A 19,504-nucleotide genomic window follows, 5' to 3' on the forward strand; every position below is an offset into this window, starting at 1 on the left:
GCCGTTAAAATTGACGACCGACTCATTGAGCCACGCGTATAATGAACGGGTTAATTAGAAGCGGAATGGCTTCGCTTGCGCGGTAGGAAAAAACGATGTAAGACCGTGCGGATAAGCGCTAGAGCAATAGGAAATAGAGCCTGCTGCTGGCATACAACGCGGTTTTCATAATTGCTCTCTTGCGGCAAAACGATCGTCGGTGTTAATGTATTCGCGTAGTAGCCAGCAGCGTAGCTCAGGTATATAAACCATCGGACTCACCCTCCGCCCTTCACCGCTCGTCCCTTTTCAAGAGGAGACCGACGTATATCCGTCGGCGATTTCCTCCCTTCGTGAGCCATAAAGTTGCAAAAGTACCTGCCCTCGTTTCTCGTTATACCTTGTATTATCTCTTGGTCACCCTTTAAACACATCCACCTCCCTTCTTCATTCTCACGTCGCGAGCAATCTCGCGATGAAAACTCTCACAGCCTGTCGGCCACGTGTTCTAGTACTGTATAGTCTATACTAGTTAACTGAGGAAACAATCTCTAAACTGCATTTACCTGTATATTGTGCAGGATTTTGACGATACCTCAATATGTCGAGTGGCTTAAAATGACGGGCATGTATTTTTTATGTATGTTCTTTATTGTAGATTCGGAGGTGAGAAGAGTTATTGGAAGCTATAAGAGCGTATATAATCCGAACCATATGACGCTGAAACCATAAAATATAAAAGGATATTGGGGAAAAAAGTTCTCTTTATGGTAATAAAAGCACTTTGTAACCATGCGTTCGAGGTTGCCAAACAAATTAAGCAGCTGCAGAATTGATCGTAAATTTTGAATAATAACCTAAACATATAAAAAAGCATTTCTCTCGTAAAACTTTTATTTCGAATTTTCAAAGCTTTTGTTACAGGATCATTGTCTTTTATATTTTACAAATCTGAGATATATTCGAAATTCAAAATTAATGATATATCTAAAATCACTGCGTATCTCATCTGTAGGATGTAGTCAATTTTGATGTATCATGTATCTATAATTTGTTCTGAAATAGTTCTCTCTCTTTCTCTCTCTCTTTTTCTCTGTCTTGTGAGCAATAGTTTGGTCAGTTCCCTTCTAGTTGAACTGTGTTTGATTAAACAACTGAAACAAATAATGCTAACAAGAGAAGTTCATCGATCCGTGAATTCAAACAGATTTGAAACTTTACAGAGATTTCAAGGAGTAGAATTGCTGTTCAAAGATAAAGCAAATTTTTTAATTATCTTCATATGAAAGCTGTTATATATCAAAAAGTTACAACAAATTATTTATTTAGATTATGATATCTTACAAGCTATAAAATAAGATGCTAATGCAAATAATCATTAATTTATATATATGTCATGTTTTACTTTGAGTACAAAATAGATTTCCATGTTTCCATGTGAAATGCACGAAAAGCTAATAAATAAAATTAGAAGAATTCGCGTAAAAGAATACAAATCGCATTAATAGCTCATAGATTTTCCATGTTGCTTGTCAAATATGCGTTATTTATGTAATTTGAGAACATAGATTAAATTAGCACGTTTTTTTAAAAAAAAATCATAATGACTTTTCGAGAACGACATCCTTATGTGAAAGAATCTATCGAATAAGAAGAAAACTACTTGGAGGGGAAAAGTTTTAAGTTTTGAGCAAATAGTCTCACTTATTTTTCGTTCGGACCGTGCACTTGCAATCTTTGTTATTTATGGAAAGCTTGAATATATATAAGATTTTGGTGTTGATATCTGTCAGAAATGGCTGAAGTTCATAATATAGTACTTTACCGCATTCTTCCTGCATCGTGTCGTTCCTTTAACAATTTATCTTTCCATTCTTACTTTTTTATTTCAATGACATGTTCCTGTTTTATATTCTACAATCACTGAGATGTTTCTGTTACTATAAACGATAGTATATAAAAAGAAAAAGATATTTATTTGTACTTTTGTCTGTGTTAGAAAATTTGTTAAATTTAATTAAATAATGAATAAGATATATCGTGTCAATAAATTTCTCAAATCTTAACGTTGTATTATCGCACAATGTGTACAGAAAATTTGTTTGCACAGAAATATTTGTTAGTTAAGCTTCTTATATAAGTTGTGTAACTTCTTAATTACAAGTTGTTGGACAAAGCAAGTATCAGAGAGTAAAAGAAGATTTAAAGTTACTACAAAGGTATCCAATTATTTCTAATAGCTTCATGTTATCGATGCGGAACATTTTATGTAATACTTATGTGAAAAATAAAAGACTTTATCATATTTACAAGCTAACATTTCAATAGCTGTTCAAGCTGTCGTAAGCTTAATTTACATCTACTTTACCTCATGGTAAAACCATATTTTACCAAGAAATCACAGAAAGATTAGTAATGTCAGCAATACATTATTACTTCAGTTTACATTTTCTTTAATTAGTGCAAGATATTTATGAGCACGTCACGTGAGAATCTCAGCGAAGCGTTATTACCTCATTGCCACTGTGTGTGTGCACGCATAATTTTCTCTATACGTGTGTTTACTATAGAAAAAAATAATGATGAATAATATTAATATATTTTACATTTTACTGCTTTGCTTGGTACTTGAAATTTCCTTAAATTACAAGTAAACTTCTAGCGTTTCTGAATATAATTGCAGCATATATCTCGTGCATATTCAATGTTAACAGCACAGTTAAAAGCATGTAAAACTACGTGTAATGTATTATAACAACAGGTAGCGGTTATTTATCCATAATGTACATATACAATATACGAGAGCTTCTGCAGAGCACTGAGTTATCGTTTGATGTATTTTTACAGAGCTATGTAATAAAAATGCTTTTTATGTGCATTGATTCGTCTGATATAGTTCGCGTATTGAGCTTATGTCCTGGTATTATTATTATTATTATTATTATTATACGACGGCATAATCCAGTAACAGGAAGAATGTCATGTGTCACAAATTTAATATCGCGATATTATACCTTACGTAAGAGCCATAAAGCTTTTCACGTCTAAGTCAAATATCACCTACATCAGGTATTAATCTCCTTAATTTCTTTTCTGCATTCTTATACTCATTTTCATTAAATAAGCATTGACTTGTTTCATTCTGCTTCAAAGCTCGAGCATTTCGCAGAATTGGCGGATTTACACATGTGCATAACTGAATGTCCAACTGACTAAATATGTCAATTCAACGTCAGAATTTATTTGAAACGTAACGTGGTTATCAAACTTTAAAATGTGAATGATTTTCATAAAGCTATCCGCCGTGTATGCGCAAAAGTGTCGAGAACCAGTTTGGCGAACTGAACGCTTTAATGTTTACGACGTATGCAATGGCTGGTAGCCAGCTATTAAATATAGACAAGTAGTATATATACCAGTGGATTTTCGGCTTGATTGCACAACGAGTGCAAATCCCTCTTTTTTAATAAACAACATACCATATTATGAACCATCGTTATTTCGCTGAAATCGTCTCAACATACATATAGTAGATTTTAGAAATACAGATTGTACTGCATAACGCTTTTAGTCGACCCTTCACTTTACTAGCGTATCTATGGATCACATGGCTATTAATATCGACCATTCTAAATGGACAAGATCGTAAATCAACAGTGACTCGTGAAAAAATACGCTTCCGCATCTCGACGATATCGGTATGAAGCGCATCGTAATGCAAATTGAAACAGATACGAAAAAAAATAGCTGTTCTTGCAGATGGATGTACAATATGCGGACGGGATAATCATTTGTATCCAATTTCGTTTATGCACATACGATGAAATATTTCATCGTATAATATTTTATCGCATAATTATCGCAAATGTATCGTACGTTGCGTATACCCGTATCCTAATTAACAAGTGATTTGTTAAATGAGAGCATTTTAGTATTTCAGATTTTCAGGAAGCATGCATAACTTTGATATATAATCATTCACATTTTAATTCTATGTGAAAGAAAAAAAATTCAGTAGTTCTGAAGATTAATTAAGTCCATATTAAATTGATCAATCGATGTAAAATATTCTCTCTCTCTCTCTCTCTCTCTCTCTCTCTCTTGTTAAGTCTAATAATACTCATGTAATAGATCGTGGAGAATGCGGGAACCTACATTTTCCAGAAGAAGATTGCACTGTATATCCGCACTTATCGCTATCGGCCAAACCAGGGAATTTCGTAGAACTATCGAAAATTCATATATTGAGAAATCGACTTCCTAAAATCTACCGACAGTGCAGGATTTACGGATTCGACCTAGGTCATGGAGATACCTATATCATATCGTAGTTGTTCGTATACGACCAACTGTTGAATCCGTTTAATATTTTATTTGAAAACGGAAAATACACAATGCATACGCAATATGCGTAATGGACTCGTGCACGCGAGCACATAGAATGCAACGTGAAACGGAACAAATGATAAAAATGATTGTTTAAAGTCAGTTTAAAAATTAGAGAAATAAGGAGAGGGAGAGGGAGAGAGAGAGAGAGATCGAGAGAGAGAGAGAGAAGTTGAAAATTGTTAAATTTAATAAAATCACAGTTAATACGCGCACAATGCTCGTATCTTGTCACTGTAAAATGTGACGAGTACTGCTATTTATTCCGTATGGACAACGATCGGGGACACTATCGATAATTCCGTATTAATACCTATGTACGTATAATCGGACGCGATAACTTCTATCTCCCAGTTCATACTCGATACATCGAGTATTATTACGAATATTTCCAGAGAAAAACAAACCTTCATGTCTCTCCTCGTTTGCTCTGATTTGCTCGATAGAAATTTAAGCTATGATTACATCGATTACTTCTCGTATAGAAGACGGGTTTTTGGACAAACATAAATTGATGTAAAGAAATGTGCATGCACAAAGTTGAGATAAATTGTTGTTTATTGAGTATACTGCGAATACCAGCATTAATATTGGTCGGAAATCAAATAGAGGAAGAAGTAGCGAGTCTGTAACTATATGCATCATGTATATGAGATTACGCTTCTGCGATACCATAAAATGTCACAATTTCATTACATGATGAATTGTAGGATTCATGTATATGTATTATTCGGGATCAAATTTTCACGAAGAAAATTACTACCGGGAAGTGATATAAAGTATAACATTTTACACAAGAAGTAGTTTCATAATCAATTTAATATGGTCATCGCGATCTTCGTTCGAGAAGAAGAACGATTGTACATAGGTACTATCCAGTGGCGTTATGAATTGTCCCACTTTTTTAGTGTTTTAATAATATAGGTATAACATATATCCGTTATTGAAAACAAACGGAACGAATAATGTTACAACCCAATAGATTCCTAGCAGCACTTCCGTTAGCGGGCTATAAGGTAATCCACTGTCAATTTCCAACGATACCGTATACCCTGCAAGCTATTGACATACAATATGTATCCAATATCGAATTGTGGAAAACGATATCGAAGCTTTTTGTTTTTCTTAACGTGGCAACGATGCATTTCGTGAAACTTTGTCGATCTGCTACATCACGCATCGCAGTAAAGTACCATGCGCAAGTTAACGAGTTCTCAATGGCAGGAAGCTCTGCGTTAATTTCCTCGATGTTAATCCCATTAGATGTATTTTATGGCCTTGCGAAACTTCATAGGCCACGTGATTTGATGGTAGCGAGCATCCAAGGATCAAAGATATTAATATTCATAATTGAGACAAAGCGTTCCACCTGCGCGTCTTGCAAGGACGTCGCGGCGATTAAAAGCTAAATTGAGCCTGATGTGTAATCACTGTAAAATCGATCGTGAGAAAAAATTAAAAAATTGGTCGAGTGAAACAGGATTGAGTACGCGCACGCAGTGGGATAGATATTTTATAAAGCAGCAATGTACGGACAGCGTAAATATACGTGTTTGATGAGTTCGCTCGAAAACTGCACAACTTCTTGTATGGAACGATGCAATTTGCGTCTTAAAGCGAATTATACCAGTCTTCGTGCAATACATTACATTGCGTTCGTCCAACATTAAAGCAACGAGTAAAAACTTATGAATAATAACATAAAGTAGAAAGCTAAAGCGGATGAAAAATTCAGAGTGAGGAAATCTATTCTAGACGATTTGTTATTTTTCTTTTCGGTGTGCTTTTGATCCGATTTCTTCTATTGATCTTTTTATATCTTCCATCTTGTTTTTCTCGTTATTCGTTACATTCGTTGGTCTTCGACGTCTTATTTTCGGCGGAAGATCAATGCTGACAATAAACCACCTACCACCTACTTGGCGGAGGAACCTGATGCCATTCGCTGACTCTCATTAGATCGCATATCGATATATCCTACAGCTTCACGCCATTATGATCCTCGTTGCCGTTATTGTCGTCATTAATCTCTGCCCACATCATTCTCCGCGACTGTACGGTTTTGCGATTCCCCGTAGCCATACATGATAAAATTCATTTACGTCACATTTTGTCTTCTAGCAGGAATTAAATACGTGACGAGCGGCACATTTCAATCGGAAAAATGTGTCGATATGCAAATTGCGCTACAGCGCAAAGCGATAAAGTTACTAGGAATAAAGTTGCACGTGCATCGGTACAATTGCTGCCAATACGGTATTTTATCCATATGGAGCATTAGAGTATCCCCGGATGTGGCACGCGTTCCAATATTCATTTATATGCAATTCACTTCCGTTAAACTCGATAGTTTCTATTCATCTAACAATCAGATTGCATTACGCCAATTTCATCTGATGAGATCTATCTAGTAAAGTAAGATCAATACGCGAACAATATCAGATGAATTGATACGCATAAAAAGCATATTTACTGCACAACTCCATAAAAATACATCAAACGCCATGTCAGTGCACTGCGAATCCTCGCACTATACGTATACATTATAAATACCCGCTCCCTGTTATTACATGGTTTCACATAGCTTCAATTGCTGTTAACATTGTTTGAATACGCATGAAAATACACGTTGCAATTGATTTGTAATTTACTAATGTGTGTCAAATGACAGCGAGTCATAGAATGCAGAACACGTGGCCGTATTAACTCTTCCGGACTTTTCACCCGCTTATACGAGCTTTAACGGAATCAATTTATCGGTCGTCGTGGCTGCGTCTATAAATAGACGAGGTACGATTAAAGTTCTTTTATCGCGCAGTAGGCGCGGTGCATCCCGCTAAATCCTGGTACGAAGTTTCGTAATGGGTATAAGATACGCGCACGAGTGCGACGAGGCGCCCGGCGGAGATGCGATCGAGTATAATATTCACACAGTGCTTCTAACTGTGTAGTGTGTGTGACTTTTTTCAATATGTGTTATATTCACACATATAGAAACATTACACATATGTGAATACTACGGTGTTTGACTATTTTATGCATCATTGGGTGTTTGACTAAATTCATACGTTGAAGTGTGTGATTTTTACACATTCTCTAGCGTATTTTACACGCGCACCTTCAGACGCAAGTGCATGATGTTTAAAAATCATGCATCAAATATGTGTAACGCATTAACATTCACACATTTTAAATGTGTAACGTGTTAATATTTACACATGTGTGACAGATCAACTTCTAACAGTGGAGTTTCCGATTTGAATGGTGAACTCGTCGGCGAAAATTCTCGCCGTTAAATTGGAACCGCTCTCGCGGGACTTGTGTGCAAATTCGTCCGACGCACTTCTATGATCTTTCTGAAATATGCGAGGAACCCGAAGCGCGTCATCATTCGGGCGGGTGCTACGCACCGGCTACCTTCGCACGGAATTTTAACAAGCCCATTGTAAAAACGGATTCCCACAGCAGCGCGCGTGCGGATCATTCCCTGATTTATTGTACACGTGAGATGTCGGTCACGTCCGATTTTTAATCGGGTGTCAGTGATGTCAATTGGAAAACGTGGCGTTTCAGCGATCAAGCGTCAGCACTAGTCACTAGTCGTTGTCACGCGCATCATTTCGATATTTCTGGCTGTATTTTCCGTGTATTGACTATCGTTTTGTTCTACCCTGTTGCTCTGAATCTCAGTAGCGATCCGCGGACCGAGTGTGCTTGGTTTTTTAATTGACATTGTGTAATGCATTCAGTACGCATATTGTTGCGTTCATGCTACGGTCCACTGATAAATACTCTAAATTGCTTTACATTCGTGCAGGGAGTAGGTATATATTGCGGTGCGCATAATATTTAATCCACCCGTGAATGCTTGTGGGACACATTAGCTCAATATTTGATGGTACTGTGTTGACTTGCACGCGAGTTCATCCGCACGCGGTCGTGCTGCTTGTGCAATTGCACGCTCTATTTAGGCCGTATGACTCCATAGACTCGGCTGTGGAGTACTAAAACGAAAAAGGGAGAACTAGCAATTACCGCGATATCACGTTAACTGTATTGAAAATAATCGCGATCGATGTCTGACTAGACTGTAACTAAGAGATCGTGTAACTGCTGTGTAAACGTGTAAACGAAGGAATATCGTCGAAGCTTGCTCATTTGCTTAGGCACTAATGCGCTGTCGAGACACAGCTGGATGTCCAGATTAACTCTGGGATAATTGTTTAGGCAGACAAACGCAGCTTCTCTAATTGTAAGTATGTAATACGTATTGGAGTGACGTCTTTCATTCTGTTCTTCATGTAATATCGCGTTCGACAGAGAATAGCGCAATTTCGATGGAATGCATCGAGTGACGGGGAATTAAACGCATCACTGACGATGGATATTGCGTAAGAAAAAGTGGAAGTCACGAGTACTCGAGTCTGCAAGTATCGAACAGATTCAGTTGTTATGGTGACGCCTTTGAGAAGAAATGTTCGTGCACAGAATAACTTACAGTGGTTTGGCAATTTAGTCGATCCTGTCTTGATGAGAACAGAGTAGTGCATTCAGTAAACAAATTAGAATACTGTTGAATAATCTACCTCAAGTCTTAAATCGTCTCAGTAAGGTTTTTGAGGAGTTAAAGAAACAGTGCAACAGTCGCAGACACGTTCTTGCGCGGAGAATATAATTATAATTCAACGTTACATAAGTTTCATAAGTTACTTAATGCCTCGTAAAGGCACGTCTTGCGTGGAACAACTGTCTCATCATATCTTTAATAGTTTTCGAGAAATTTAACATGCTAGTGTTTGTATGCGAAAATTGAACTACGAATACAGAGAAAACAATGGAGTTGATTGCATTGCAAATTCAATGCAACGGTAAATTCAAAGGTATACGAACGTGATCTTACAAGTTTGTTTAAAAATGCACGAGCTATCGTACTGTTATTCCGCGTGCTACCAAGTGTCTCACGTTCGGATGTGTATTCGGATGTAAATTTTACGAAATACAAGTGTAAAACATAGATTGATTTTTCGATAACGTAAGAATATTTTTTTCTTTTCGGTGCTTGGGTATAAAGAATTATGCACACTTTTTTGTAAACTTTCTATATTGAAAGCTTATGAATACATTTTATTCTTATTTTTACTAGTTTTCTATTTTTCTCATAAATTTATAAAGAAAATTTACTATTTATTTATAAAAATAATAAAGTAAAAAAGAAAGTTTAAGGTGTAATGTAGCTAGTAGAGAAGTAATAGGGAGGATATGATGCATAACACAATTTCCATGCAGTAAATTTTTGTGAAAGACCTGTATCGCAAAGTAAAAATTGCATTAACGTCACATATGTAATTCTGTTTTCAAGTTGCGTTCTATTTTGCGATAAAGCTGGAGTGATGTCACTATAACAAATTTTAAACTGTAAAATATTTTTCTAATAAAAGTGCATTTCTTGAAATATTTTTGATTGTATGTATAACGTTGTAAAAGTAAAGTAATATAATATGGATTAAATCATTAAACTAATTATATAAAAAAATTAATAAGAGAAAATACACTTTTTATATGCAGAATTGTCTTGCGTGTATTTAAAATTTTTGCTTAATTGGCTATTTGCGATAAAAATCTGTTTTGCTTTATAACTCATGTAGAAAGATAATTATCTGAACGCACATAACACGGATAGAAACATGAGCCGGACTAAAATAATGAGAATAGTGTCTTTATTGCAGATGTATCAACTTACCTTGTCCCTGTTATAATCTTTAATGAATCATATATCATATGTGTACGTGTATTAATCTGAGGCCTTGACCTACTTTATGCATGACGTCATACTAAATGTTATATTAATAGTTTACTTACTTTGTTTAAATTTTCATTTTAAAGATTAAAAGTCCTAAAACTATTTAAAAACTTACAGTGTTTAAAAAGATCAGTAAATTCATTGAAATATTGATTTAGTAGACTGCAATGATAAAAATACGTACATATACAGGGTGTCCCGGGTTTTAACCGATAAATTGCGGGAGCATATTCTACTAGTGGAAATAAGAAAAAATTCTTATATCGAGTTTGCTTAGAAATGCTTTATTACAAAGTTATAAACCAATATTGAAAAGAAATATGAGATAAGTAACAACGGATTTTTTCACAAAAATAAAAATTATCTACGCAATGATTTAGTGACGCATTTCAAAATGTTGTCCTTGCACATCGATACAAGCTAGACATCGACGTAGTACAGAACTTGTTACAGTACGACATTCCTGAAAATTTTGTTGCATCTCAGTAACTGATTTAGTAATTCGTTGCTTTAAATCTATCTGGTACTCTCCTGTTAGGAAATCTACGTTGATACTCTCGTACGGCAGCTCGTGCATTTCCGTCACAGAATCCGTACACGAAATGAATATCAGTGTATTCCTCATTTGAAAACACTTTTGGCACTCTGATAGTAATTGCTAGTTCACACGACGATTGAAATCTAACAGCTACTGTTGTAAAAGTAAAAATCATACTGAATCGTTTCAACATAGTGAACATGAATACATGTGAATACACATAACATAAACATCTTCGACCTTCCAAATTCTACACTATGTTCCGTTGTTACTTATTTCATATTTCTTTTCAATATTGGTTTATAACTTTGTAATAAAGCATTTCTAAGCAAACTCGATATAAGAATTTTTTCTTATTTCCACTAGTAGAATATGCTCCCGCAGTTTGTCGGTTAAAACCCGGGACACCCTGTATAGGTATTATAAAATCTACAGCAGCACACAACCGGTTTTATTGGAAAATTTCTTAAAGAGCAGTCAAACCCAATGGTCCAGCGAACAAAAGTTTGGCGATCACGTTTTGGAATCACGTGTGCGTACCCGTGTGAATTTCAATGAACATTCCAGGAAATGGCACATTCTCAAAATTTTGATGGAAAAACGGTTTTTACTTATTTCTTTCATTCGTTCCATTCGAGATATCAAGCGGTGATGCAGGATAACTGCACGAGTGTAATTGATCGTTTATCGTTTGTACATGCCTTTGTTAAATATATCATCGATCGTTACGTTCGGTGAAAAATACGACACAGAAATTGGAAGTGATTTAATACGTAATCTGGCCAATTAGCGATAAAATTCTGACATCTGTTTTCATCAGTCATCAAATTAGAATTCGATGTTAAACGTTGATGTAAGTAAACGTGAGCTGTCGCAACGCTTCGCCATCGACACAGCTCGATCAACTGTATATTTAGGTGCGTGGTTCCATAAAAGAAACGGTGCACCTTTGATCGCAGCGGAAGTAGTTCGACTAATGTAAACTTAGAGTCCACATCCGATCTAAATGCACGAAACGGGAACTTAAGCACCTTAATTAAAAAGGTTTTCGAGAAAAACTGATTCGTAAGCAACACATTTATACGCTGCTGCGAAAGTCGATCGCTGTCGTTCTCTGTTTGAAACAAGCAGTCATGAAGCAATTGTCAAGCACTATCGATGTCTTAAGATGAGAAATTTCTCTATCCGGATTTTCTTCAACTTCAACACGATTGTGATTTTTCCGCCATAACTTTTCTACCGCAATACCGACGAGAACGAATAACGTAACGGACAAATGTTTAACAGCAGAGCATCGTGAAGATGGCACATGAATTGCTCATGAAAACTTTTCTAAAATATTTTGATATAATTTCATGTAATACGATTGAATTTTTCTTTCTTTTTATATGATATGAAAACGTAAAGTAAAAATAAAATTGAAAAATTTTGCAAATTATAACTATGCTGTTAACAGATCTACTTTATAGATTTTACATGGTGCTTCTTTAACTATTAACTCATTTTTTAAATTACAAATTATTAATTCATGTTTTAAATTATGTTAGATGAAAAGGATGTCAGATCTCAAATGAAAATCATGGCGCAGAATCGTAACTGAAAAAACAAACGTATCGTTTTAGATAATGTAAAAAAATCAATATTTTTTCGGAGAATACCAATTTATGGTCTCGTAAATCTTTCAAACGTTATTATTTTCAGTTGTTCAACTGTGCTCACTGTTTTCACACACTCACACTTTTCTCAGTGGAGCAAATACGATGTCAGAACTGTCCTTCCCGTAAAACAGTATAAAATAGAAAATGGAGGTACGGTTTTTCCCGCGAAGATAATTGGATCTGTACACCTGAATAACAAACAGATTTTTTGAAAAAAGTTCAGTCGTGCATCAATAACGAGCTTGAGCAATAACATCCTAGGATCATATTTGCATGAAGCACCGCGGGAACGATCGGATAACTATTAACATGAAACGATACAACTCATTTGATTCACGGATTTGTAACAGAACTGTGGCAATATGATATTTAATGCATATATCACGTTATTTCTACGTTATTTATGTTATGAGGATTTAATTAAGAAAGTAATCGATATGTGTTTTGCGATGTACGTTATTAAAAACATTTTTACATATACGCATCTGTTTTGCGCATGTGTACATGTATGTGTGTGGTTTATCAATCATACTTAATATGACGTTTACACATATTACATGTGTTTCGTATGATAGAATTATAAATAAAAAATATTATTTTCACATAAAAAGCGATCAGTGAAAGGTAAAGTGCAATTATATGCGCATCATTATTTATTGATTTACTAATTAATTTTAAGCAGAGAGAATATCACTCAAATAAAACAGAATCGAATATTCTTTTTATCTTTCGATTATATTAAACGCGGCGAAAATATTGTGTATATCGCGCATATCAGTTGAATTATGTAAAGAATATGTGCTATTTACTAGCCTTTAATGATCTAAAAGAGAAGCTGAGACAGAATTGTATAATGCATCTACAGATTCCTTCGTTATACATTGCTTCCGACTAAAATGCGGTCAAATAGTTGCAAGAATACTTTAGAGACAATCAACTCTAATGCACCCATATTGTGGAAAATTAGCTTCAAGATTTTGCTTAGTTAGTTTAGTAGCGTTTACATGAGGGGGCGACGTAGGATAATGAACGAGCGAAATAATCCATATCGTGATCGCATGGTTGCGTCCTGAATGTGAACAATGGCAGGGCTTCAGAAGTTTTAATTATCGCGTTCGGCATTTTTATATATGTCAGACATCGATATTACAATACAATACTTACAATTAGACGCCAGTCTAATTACCAGGAACATACGTCGTACACGCCAATTTTCTGATGACATATGCATAAATCATGGGACCGCGTAAAATCGATGCTTCATTATGATGCAAATTGAAAGAAATTTGAATTTACACGCCAAAACAACCCCATTTTAAATCGTCATAAAAATTATTCTATCGCAGCATTACTTCTGAAAATTATATTTTCAAATGCCCAATTGGATTTTTCTAATTGGACTTCTAACTAAGAATCTTGGTATCTAGCTTCGAAAGAAATAAAATTTTATTTATACACATTTATCCACACCTATGCCGCACCCGAGCTGTGATTATCCGCACGTGGATAATACGAAGTTAATTCTTCGACGATGTACTTATAGAGGATAGCTCTGGGCGCTACATCTTTAATGCGAATTGCGCTAATTAAGTTTCCATATTAGAAGTAGATGATACTATCACTATTCCTTATTTAACTCTAATAATATTTTTAATCTGAGATTATCGGAACACTTGAGAATTACTTGAATATTTTCCATAAAATTATTTAATATTAAATACAAATAGAATGCATAAAAACATGACGATTTATTAGATTTGGCTGAGAGTAATTCTAAACTGTGAATAATCCGCGAGAATCGTATATACATATACATAAGCATACTGGACACCGCTGTTTAAACATATTGAATCATTTATATCTATACCAAAATATAATGAATACTGATGACAAGAGATACATTCAGTAAATGAGTACAACAGAGATAGTAAACATGCATAAATCCATTTTAATAGCAGAAGCCCGAAATACTAAAATTTCTTCTATGAAAATGTTTGCGAGCGACAAATATTATAAAGCGTATATGCATACATATGAGATCACATATAACGGTACGCATACATCGTTTTGCATAAAGATTGATGTTTATTCCATATACAAAATTTGTATAAAAAAGAAATAGAGAAATAGTATCCTGAGTCGTTAAAAGATAAATGCGAGAAAATAAGTTTTTTACTTGTATATTCGACAGATCAATTTGAATTCTTGTTATTCCTATTATGAACCAATTTGAACTTTATGAATCTTCTAAATTTAGAACGCGTCAAGAGATACGAAATGAATAATGCCTGTCGATCGCGCCACATTCTTGCTGCTTTCCGCGAAGTTTATGAGTTTGAACGATCGATTTTTCGCCGCAAACTTTTTCGCGCGGGATTTCGACAGACGGTGCGGCGCAACGAACTTTCTCAGGAATATTTTCCCCTCAAATCCGGTATAATTTCAGTGAGTCCAGATAATGGATGGATTCTGCTAATGCACAAAAATAATCTCTATAGACAAATTATTTTTAAAAACCAAACGCGACAATTCTCATGAGGTACGTTTTCTTCTCAACATCAGCAAACTTCGAGGATCGAACTCACCGCAAATACACCGATTTTAACGTGTGTCCGATCCTTCGGAATCCAGCATCGTCCAGCGTGTACTTAGAAATTTGACGCTCGCATGTCGTAGCGAAAAGTCGAAAATAGAACAAAAGCGGAGGGAGCAATGAGATCGGAAAGAGAGGAACCGCGCCGGACCGGCACCGCGACGCTACTGGCGACGGCGGCTTCACCGCCGCGCGAGAACGAACGTATCGTCCGCCCTGGTGCGAACCACCACCACTTACCCCCGGGACACACGGAGAATCAACCCCTTGCCGTTTCTGCCTCTTTCACCGCTCGCGAGGTACGATCGAGAAATCCTTTATCTAAACCACAATATCCTGTCAACTGTAACTTTGTATAGTCATCAAGCTACACGATCCGTGATACGCTCTAGGCAGTGACAAGGCGAATCGATATTGGTTCACCAATCGAGATATCGTTTGTTACCGTAACCGACTAAAACGACTTAGGCTGGGAATTCAGCCGAAAAGCCAAGGAACGAAAGCGATAAATTACGACTTGGGCGTTTTTTCACTTTCCTTGTGTTTCTTCACGCATCATTTCCGACATTTCTGCCGAAGCATTGAACCCATACGAGAAACGTACATTTATCAATGCCTAGTTTGCTTGGAACCGTTTTGATACGTCAAATGAAAGTATATAAATATTTTTTATTATTCAGCTTCTGTTTTCGAGTATTCGTGTTTTTCAATTGATTGCTTTACTTTCTTTCACGGTTTTCCGATATTACAAAGAGCTCGGAGGCATCAATTGTAATACATCAATTTAAGGTGAGTTAAAGTAATGTTATGGTGAAAAGCGCAAACATTTAATCATAATATTTGATCTCAAATGAGCATCCAACAAAAAGTATTGTCAGTATGCAAAACGTTATGTGTAAGTAAAGGATTATTATTAATATTTTACATTTGTGATGTACAATGAGAGAATTATAATGCTCAACCGAAACAAGTCGATCAAGGGGACATCAATGAGCGCACTTGATTAATTATTAGTTTTGATTAAATCTATTAAACATGTGTATTGTCTTTACAAATTATATTATTAATTATATTAATTGTATTAATACGTTGTTAACCTAGACAAGTCGATAAAAATCTTTTCAAATTATATTATTAATTATATTAATTGTATTAATACGTTGTTAACCTAGACAAGTCGATAAGGATATTAATAAGCATACTTGATTAATTATTAGTTTTGATTAAAGTTATTAAACGTGCATTAATTTTTACAAATTAAATTATTACTTGCGTTATAATATATTACCAAGTATTAATGATACTTTTATAGATATTTACATTAATTGTACATGTTACAAAATAAGATGTACAACTACCAAATAGGATTATTCCAAATTCTCTTTCATTTTTCTATACATACTTCTTGTTTATTATAAATGTATATAACAATTAATTAAAATACATTTTCTGAGAAAGAAAAAAAGAGAAGTGTATAAATGTGTTTATTATCAAAATTTATATGATTCGCAATTCTCATGAAATTCTCATTTTACATTCCAGATTAATTTATGCTCCATTTTATCTCTGTAACTAATTATTTTTTTGCAGAATATTTTAATGATATTTAATTAAATGTTTATTAAAGACTTTCAAGTTGTTTACATAAATTGTCAAGAATACTTCTACACATCATAGTACAATTAGTAACATATATACGTATTTATCTACTAATATTTAAAAAATTATGTTTATGCAATAAAATTTTATAAGTTTTATGAGAATATATATATATTTATGAGAATAGCGTCTGTCTGTGTGTGAAAAGCCTAAACTGATACAAATTTAATTTGAAAGTTTAATATAAAGATAAAAGCTATTTCTTTAGTGGTGTGATAATTTAATTTAATAAAAAAAGGAGTAAAGAGTCTATTTTAATTATTAGTCATCCTGTCTTTAATCACTACAGTGTTTTAAGGAAATGCATATTTCTTGCAGCAACATTTTTATTATCGTCCTAATGCAAGCATATTGGAGAGATAAATGCCATTAAGTTATTGTGCAATAACATAATTAGTCGAACAGAAAAGATTTATATTCCATTGCATTACGCTTTTCCTCATGAAGATATGCTTCTGTTTTACAAAGTATTTCTGTTTCATTTTCGTACCTTCTCGCATATTAAGAAAATAATATAATTAAGAAAATAAGTGAGGTAATTAATTGTCATCGGTGATGATATCTCTGACGGTTAAACGAAGTTGCATATATGTATGAAAGAACACATTCAAAAAATTGCAGGTTTTACTTTTGTTGTTTTTACACTTATATTTTATTAATCTGATAATATGTATAATTATTATATCACATATCTCGCGAGAAAAAGTTAAAAGGTCGCTGTTAACAATTTTGCGATATAGTGAGATAAATGCGAAATTTATGGAAAGCGACACGGAAATGAACATATTCATATTTGACCTCTTCATTATTTGGTGTATAGAACTTCGTACAAACAGTACATATTTAACATTAATGATAAGTAAACACCGTAATTCATATATGCATGAAATATCGGTAGTTTGAAATTCTCAAATGCCATTTATTTCGAAAATAGAAACAACAATAGTTGCATACAGCGCATTGTTCGTTACTTACAATGAAGAAAGAAAATATAGTTACGAGAGCCTTTCAAGGAGATGACAAAATGGTATTTTCTTAGCCCCTTCCATTAATTGATTAATTCTTGTCTCACTGGGAGACGGGTTTTTCTTCGACATTCTTTTAAACCTTATGTTTCTTTATTTATATTGCGGTTTCAAGAAAGAATAGATTCAATCAGTGTAGTGTAATTTTTTCCTCGACAAAATATATTTAAAATGTTTGCTCTGGAAATGTTACGTCAATCATGTTTAATAGTACCGAGTTTATTTCTGATATTCTAAGTATTTTAAATCGAATGTATTGCATAGTCCCAATAAAGTTCCTCTTTATGAATCACCTGTTATCGCGTACGTGCATATCAACTTGCTATTTAATCAATGCAGAAGAAATTGTTGTTTATTTAACAAATCTCGTTAATTGTTTCTAGTTATTGTTGATATGTTACGAATTACAAGCGGAAACAGTTCCATTAATCCTGTTCAACTTTTTTACGTGTCTCACGTTTACTAACTCTTCAAATAATTTCATATTTATAATAATAAAATAATTAAATGCAAGGATCTTCCATTGAAATAATATTTAAAACACACATTCAGTTTATCACAAATGCTACATAATCGAACTAACTTATGCAATTATATATAGGATTTTTAATAAATAAATGTTGGGCTCTCCGTAAAATTCACTTAATATTGAAAATGACTTGTGTCCATAAAATGTTCAGTAAATTCTCGGAAATCCAATTTAAAAATTACCGAACAGTTCCAAAGATATCGTCTGTATTATTCCTAGAAAACAGTCATATTACAAGAACGCATCCATTAACGAAGTACATCGAATTTTTTCTGTATCTGTATGTCGATATAACATAACGAACGGTTTTCAATATCAACCGATATAACTTTTATACTAATGCAATTTATCTCGTAAGTTATAAAAAAGTTATGTATTAATTTCTTTTTTATATTATCAAGGAGGTCTCACCGGAATTAACGAGAATCATATGACAAATCATGTCACTTTATTCCTGCATTTTTTCTTTTGCGGATCGTTGTAGACTAGAAACTCACAAAACCCATGAAATGAATAGCGTCAGATGTAAAAAGGAAAGGTACGACTGGAGAATGAGAAGATATGCTGGGAAATGAAAAATCGTACATAATTAAAGATGTAGTATACTTTGTAATCAAGAATATTTATACGAGAATGATAATGTAAACTGGATCTTCTACAGCAAATATATATATATATATATATATATATATATATATATAGAGAGAGAGAGAGAGAGAGATAAACTTAATTATAAAATTCTCTTGTAAATTTTTCATTTTGCTGCATTTTAATGGATCTTTATTTTAAAAAATCATAATAACTTTTAATACAAAATCTTGATTTAAAATTGATTCACTCATATGTTTCTTAATTTTTCAAGTAAATGTAACAAGTTACAAAAACTGTTGCGCCGAATAATAAATATGAAGATGTACATTTAGAAAAATAATCACAGATTAAAATTCTTGTAATATGTGAACTGTCTGGATTAAAGCTGGAAATTTATATTTTTGTTTATGATGTCACGCCATGACGAGTCAAGCCTTCAAATGAAAGACCACCAGAACATTTTTCGTGTCTAAAATTACTTGCATGCGATGTCCTAAAGACTACAAGTTAATAGTCGCGCAATAAAAGTCCAAATCCGTATTATCCGTGTGTATCTGTACAAGTATTCTTTGCAAATCGATTATCCACAATTTTATGACGCATGAACCTCACGGTACATTCGTGTCTGGAAGTTTAATCGGCGGTAACAATATTAGTTATAATAAATAAAATCGTGCATAACAATTCCAATAATAACAGGACATGTCGACAGTCAAAAAGCTGCAAAACGAGCATTTAAACGCTTC

General features: G+C 34.0%; 1 protein-coding gene across 2 annotated transcripts in view; it reads right to left on the reverse strand.

The window, feature by feature from the left end:
- The window catches only part of LOC105277483 (neuropeptide CCHamide-1 receptor), a 40,324-nt gene that overhangs the window by 13,555 nt on the left and 7,265 nt on the right, over positions 1–19,504 (reverse strand). The window contains exon 1 of one of the 2 annotated variants that reach the window (XM_011335863.3): positions 14,947–15,117. The exons of the other annotated variant lie outside the window; for it this stretch is intronic. The gene's annotated coding sequence lies outside the window, so the exon portion shown is untranslated. Of the gene's footprint in view, positions 1–14,946; positions 15,118–19,504 lie in introns of those variants that run through there. 2 annotated transcript variants of the gene reach the window in all.

The sequence above is a fragment of the Ooceraea biroi genome, chromosome 3, assembly GCF_003672135.1.
Source record: "Ooceraea biroi isolate clonal line C1 chromosome 3, Obir_v5.4, whole genome shotgun sequence".
Taxonomy (NCBI): Eukaryota; Metazoa; Arthropoda; class Insecta; order Hymenoptera; family Formicidae; genus Ooceraea; species Ooceraea biroi.